The sequence below is a fragment of the Equus przewalskii genome, chromosome 9 (assembly GCF_037783145.1).
Source record: "Equus przewalskii isolate Varuska chromosome 9, EquPr2, whole genome shotgun sequence".
Lineage (NCBI taxonomy): Eukaryota > Metazoa > Chordata > Mammalia > Perissodactyla > Equidae > Equus > Equus przewalskii.
The window spans coordinates 55,931,302-55,937,333 of record NC_091839.1 but is presented as its reverse complement, the minus strand read 5'-3'; positions in this window follow the sequence as shown (position 1 = coordinate 55,937,333).

Below are 6,032 nucleotides of genomic sequence, written 5' to 3'. Positions count from 1 at the left end.
TTTCTAGCTTTGCCCCATGGGGCCTAGTACAAAGGTCACAGTGAACATAGAATTTTCTAGTAGACACCCAAACCGAAATATACTCAGAATGCACATGATTCTTACTCAATAGTCTTTTTGAGCCAAAGGTGAATTATATGCAGAAGATCCCCAGAATATCTGTGAAATTAGATGCTACAAAATCAAAACTAGGAATTAGTGTTTCTAATTCAATTTGATCCCTCGTAGCAGATATTAATAGAACTACTTTGTTTAAAGGAGGCCAGTAACATCAATCAAATTGTGCGTAGCTCTCTCTCCAGAGGCAGGTACTCTCTGAGATCAGGGCCTCATCTTATTCATCCCTGAGCCTCACCCACAACCTGACCCAGTATTTGAAGTACAATAGTCAGGCAATAAATGTTTGTTGAATGAACAAATGAGTGAATGCGTGAGTAAAAACACTGGATTTATCTTTCATTATTAGAATCAAAAAACCCACAATTTGAGACAGAACCACCCCAAAACTCAGGATCTATATGTTACATCAACCTATCTGATGAAAGGATTTAAAAATAAGAAGAACAGTAGGGAAGATTTTCTTAGCATTGTTTTCTTGGGGGGAAATGGGTGAAAAGTACACAAGACGATGTGAATTATACTTAGTGAATCCTCAAGAAACTCTCTACGTCTACAGCTAATGCACAATAAAGCGGAGGTTCCGGAATATGTTTAAAATTACATCTCTTGTATTTTGTGGATTAAGACCGCTGTGCTGAGGTGGAGGGAGAGGTTATCAGCCATGGTTTAGGAAAGTTCCAGTCATAGTTACTAGTTGGGTGACATTAAGCAAGTCACTAAAGAATAGTTACTGTTTTGGAGTACTTTCTCTATGCACCAGGTTAAGGTTTTTTTCCTGCATCACCTCATTTATTTGACTTCTCTGGGCCTCTGTTATCTTGTATGGGGATAGTACAACCTACTTCAAAAGGTATTTGCGAAGAGAAAACGAGACAAAGATGAGAAAATGACCATAATAGACCATAGTAACTTATACATTATAAATCAAATGCAAGGCATTATTTTCATAGTTACGATTGTATTAAGAAGCACCTCAATCAGTGTTTAAGGTACATTTTTACTTTCTGTTTCTTCTACTGGAACAATGCCATTTAAATGAATACTATAGAGAAAAAATAGACATGACTCATGACTCATGCTCTTTGGAACCTTAATCTGTTGCTTTCTTCATTTATCTCATGAAGGAAATGAACCAAAGAAGAAAAAAGTCAAGGCCAGAGTGAGAGAAGACGAAAAGTTACTCTAAGAAGTGCCCAGCTAATTTCTAGAAAGCTTTTTATCTGCCAATACTATGGTCAAATCGTTCAGTGTGTTTTTAAGCACTGCACAACTATGGGAGGGTGATTTGTATTTTATTCCTGTGCTTCATTTCCCTGAATTTCCATTCTGTTAGGAGTCTCAGAGGAAGAAGCACATCCTAAAAGCCTGGAAGCTTCCTTCTGGGTGGGAGAAAATAGTCTATTGAAAAACAAGCCAACTTCATTCTAGGCCTTGAAGGTGGACAGTGTCATTTATGGAGTGACATGGTCATGCTGTAAATGACCAGAGACATTCCAGAGCTCATGGAACAACAACACTTCAATGATGGCTGCAGGCACGAGGCACAACACGCCCTCGGAGGAACCACTCCCCCTGGAATGTGGCTTTGCCTTCCTCTCCATCCCCACTGACCAAGTGCTGGGGGGGGAAACTGGGCAGACTGGAGGGACGACTCTATTTTCAGGGAATGACAAATTGATTGTGCTGATTGGGTGAGAGTACTTGCCTGCCTCCTGCTCTGAGGACAACCTGCTGGGAGGATTTGTTTGGGACTGACTTGTATGAGGAAGCGTCACAGAGCAATGAGAACCCAAACAACCTGCCACCAAAGATGACTGCAACCCAGGCTCCATTAGAAAATTGGAGGCGAGGAACCTTCTCCTCCCCATGTTCCCAAAGCCACCAAGTTGCTGGAGAGGACATTCCATTCCACTGAGCGAGAGAGGGAGACAAGATGGCAGCTCTAAATTACATGTGCAATAGCCCAGGAGGCTTGTAAACATTCAAGGAGTTGATTGTTATTTTCATTCCTGACTGGTTTGGTGGTGCAGATAACAACTCCATAAAGTGCGGAAGCCCAGCCGGAGTGCTGAGCACAGGCATTTGGGAACGTGATCCACGGCCAGTGATGAATACTCATGGCAGAGTGAATCTGCACTGCTCCCCACACAGGTCGGCTGGTGCGTGAACTCGAAACAGGTCTTAGTATGAAATCAAGTTTATAGATTTAACCGAAGAAAAGCATTCATGTTTAGTAGCATGATCAGGAAATGTCACCACACATGGGCTGAGGGGGTGGGGGAAAGGGAGTTGTTCAATGGGTACAGAGTTTGAGCTTTGCAAGATGAAAAAGTTCTAGAGATCTCTTGCACAACAATTGTGCATATAGTTAATACTACTGTACTGTACACTTAAAAATGGTTAAGATGGGGGGCCTCCCCGGTGAGTAAGTTCATGTGCTCTGCTTTGGCTGTCCTGGGTTCGCAGGTTCGGATCCTTGGTGTGGACCTACTACCGCTTGTCAAGCCACACTGAGGTGGCGTCCCACATAAAATAGAGGAAGTGGCACAGATGTTAGCTCACGGCCAATCTTCCTCACACACACGAACACAAAATGGTTAAGATGGCAGATTTTGTGTCACGTGGTTTTTTTTTTTACTATAATTAAAAAAGAAAAGAAAAGAAATGGCCCTACAGAGACTGCCCTAAAACCACTCAACCAAATATACAGCCGTGCCCTGACCTCTCGCATCCTTCCAATCCATGGGGACGAGTGTGGAGAAGTCAGGTATAAGCTACTCTCAGGCTACACAGAGGTCACTGTGGCCACTTTTGTGTGGCCACTTTCCCAGAACCACGGAGCTCTTGAAGTGAACGTTCTTTCCTTTATTTAACGAGCTCTTCCTGCATCACCCGAGATGATCAGGGGCATAGGAAGATATGCTTAGATGCTCTGAGGATTGAAGAGTCCAGCCGGGGTGGGTACACTTTCTAGGCCAGAGAGGAAACCTTAACGCTCTCTCCTCTCCCCTCTCCCCACCACCCTCTCTGTCTGCCCCCAACACCTTCTACCCCCACATGCACCATCGAAAGGGACTTTCCCTGTCTAACCACCAGGGTCTCCAGTGGTGAGCAAAGACGATGACAAAAGACATGATGTGGTTTCTTCTCAGTGAGAAGCACAGGAAAAACTTTCAAACACCCCTTAGAAGGGAGAAAAACCCAAGTACGGAAGGAAGTCTGTGTACCTTCAGTACAGGCTTTTACCCTGCATTTTTTTTTTTTTTGGTCTTTCAGAAATATATGCCTCTCTTTTGCAGACGCCCACCAAGCATCCAATGGCCCTCAGGAGAACTCACAGAGAACTGGGGCTGAGACCCCTACTAGCAAATGATTGTCTCCATTCCATCCCTTCCGAACTCTCATTTCTCTGATGTGAACAAGATTTGGACTTGAATTTAAAAGATGCTTCTTTTATTTCTAAGTTATAGCTAGTTTAAAAAGATTCCTTCCTTCCTTCTCTTTCTTTCTTATTTTTTTTTTCCAGCCAATCCTCTTAAGAGCATATAACTCTTCAGGCTGTAGATGGACAATAATACATTATGTTATTACACTAACGTTGGAGGGAGGGTTGAGACAGCTGTAACCTATCTAAGACGGGCTGAATGGTTTGCTTCAGCTAATGCAATTTTCAGTCTGGAATCCATGTGTAGGTCGAAACGAGAGGAGACAAAAACTACCAATTTGAAGCAACACGACTATAAATCTTGGAGGGTTTCTGTTGGTAACAAAAGCTGTGTAACAGGTGGGCATACTGAACATCTTCAGATAATTCTTAGAGGAATCCTGCTGGTGGGGGTTACATTGCTTGGGAAGAAAAACGTAGAACAGACTGCTGTTTCTCAACTTTCATCTCTGCCTCCAGAGACATTGGTTGGCTCTATACAGGCAATATTTAAAACGGAGGGCATACCTCCTTCAACTCAGAAGCAGCAAAGCTTTTATGTGCACTTGAAGCAGCAAGTATGTCTGTTGATACGTTTCCTCTTCTTTGTAGAAAACACAGACTCTCCATGCTTTAAAGTGGAATGGACTTAAAGCCACTCTATCCAAAATAGCAGCTGAATGTTTGCAGTTGTCCAGTGTCTTCTATCTGAGGATCACCTTGTCCTTCAGCTGCACTGCCAGGTCTCTGAGGCATGCTCTCACAGGGCGGGGTTAGCTCTGTGCCTGTTTCCTCTTTGGAACACTGTTGACTTGAGGCTGACACAGAACCACTGAAGCCTGACACCCACTCTTCTGCACACACACACGGAAATGCTCGCTCAGTCTGGCTCTTTGCAGGGGACCTGGCCACCTCCAGAGTGATGGAAACCATTCAGTAAAGGGGCATCTGGAAGGCGCTCAGCTTCAGAGATGTGAATGGTTGTGTGCAGTTCAAAGTGGGATGGATTCAGAATAATGGGGAGCCATTGTAGGCCATGGTTCTCTAAGACTCCCTATCTCCTCCTTTCTTTTCTGAAATGTCTGCAAAACTAGTTAAGAGTCAAGCTCCTGACAAGGCAAAAGAGGATAATTTAATGCTATAAAACTCTGCTGTTTTGGCAAGCCTGCCCTAAGTACGAACCACATCACTGACTCCTGGGAGCCCTGCCCAGCTTAGCAATAGCAGCATTGTCTGATCTGCTACCACAGGAGGCTGAGATTCAGTTTCCATGTCCAGCAGGAACTTATCAGGTGGCTTGGGCATCTCTCCTGACCTTCCATGCTTTGATATTCCCACTTTTGGATGGAGGTACTCAAAGCCCAACCCTACCTACCTCCTTCGTGAAGAAACCCAAGGAGGAAAGTACGTTGTTGCCTTAAACCTTCCACCAGCACAAGGCCAGGTACCTCCTGCAGTAACAGCAAGAGCAGATACCAAGAGCTGTGTGGGGCTTTGAAGAAAACCTCAGTCCCATTGGCCAGATCTACATTCTTACCCTGGTTATAAAAATGAAACAGATACATTAAAATGGTATCTCATTCTTTGATGGTAGCCAGCTATGTGGATGGGCTAGCTGCTCCATGGGCCACTGGGGTCCAATATTCCCCTGGGCTGGCTTACTCTAGCCCCTAGAACTCTGGCAGGCCTCCTGCTTCCCTGGAGTGTGTGGGAGACTGAGGGTGTGCTCAGGGAGGGCCAGTGCTGACCAATAAAGCACTCCTATGCAAGTTAGCTTGGAATTTGTGACCTCCCATCTCCCACCTCCTTTCTGTTGAAGCAGATAATAGAGAGTGAGCTGTGTGCAGGCAGTTTGGGTATGGAAGTATACTCTATGCTCGGAATGAGAAGGCAGCAAACTTGCAGCTTTGGAGATGGCTTCTCCCACTCCTCATGATGTTTGACCTGTCTTCTGGTGGGTGCCCGAGCACTTCCGTTCCTCATTCCTCTTCCCAGAGGCTGGAAGGGCGGGCTGCCACTGGTAGAACTGGTTCACTTCCCCGTGCTGCCAGGCCGTCCTCAAGTATGCAAGGACTAGAGGCAGTCCTGCTATGATTGGCATTTCATTTGCTAGCCTGAGCCCAGATGCGTTCCTGAGAAGGGGATTCTATTGACTCTTGGCACAGGAGACATCAGTGAGAGGGCCACTGTGTCCCTGTGGGAACACACCGCCAGAATGACGAGGAGCCCCGGGTAGGAAATCACATTCTCATACTCAGAAAAAGGCAGAGGCTGGCTGGGGCTTCAGGCCTCATTAACTTCCTGGCTTCTCCTTCTGTCAGAAGGTTTGTTCACCATCCCCTGACCTTAACTTCTTGGCTTGTCCGTGCCCTGTGTGTCCTCCGAAGGATGTCACCTGCCTTGTAGCGTCAGCAGGTTGGAGAGATGACCAAGTCATGTTTTTTGTGCTCAAGGCGGTAAAATGGCCCACATGTGTCTGTGAAGGAGC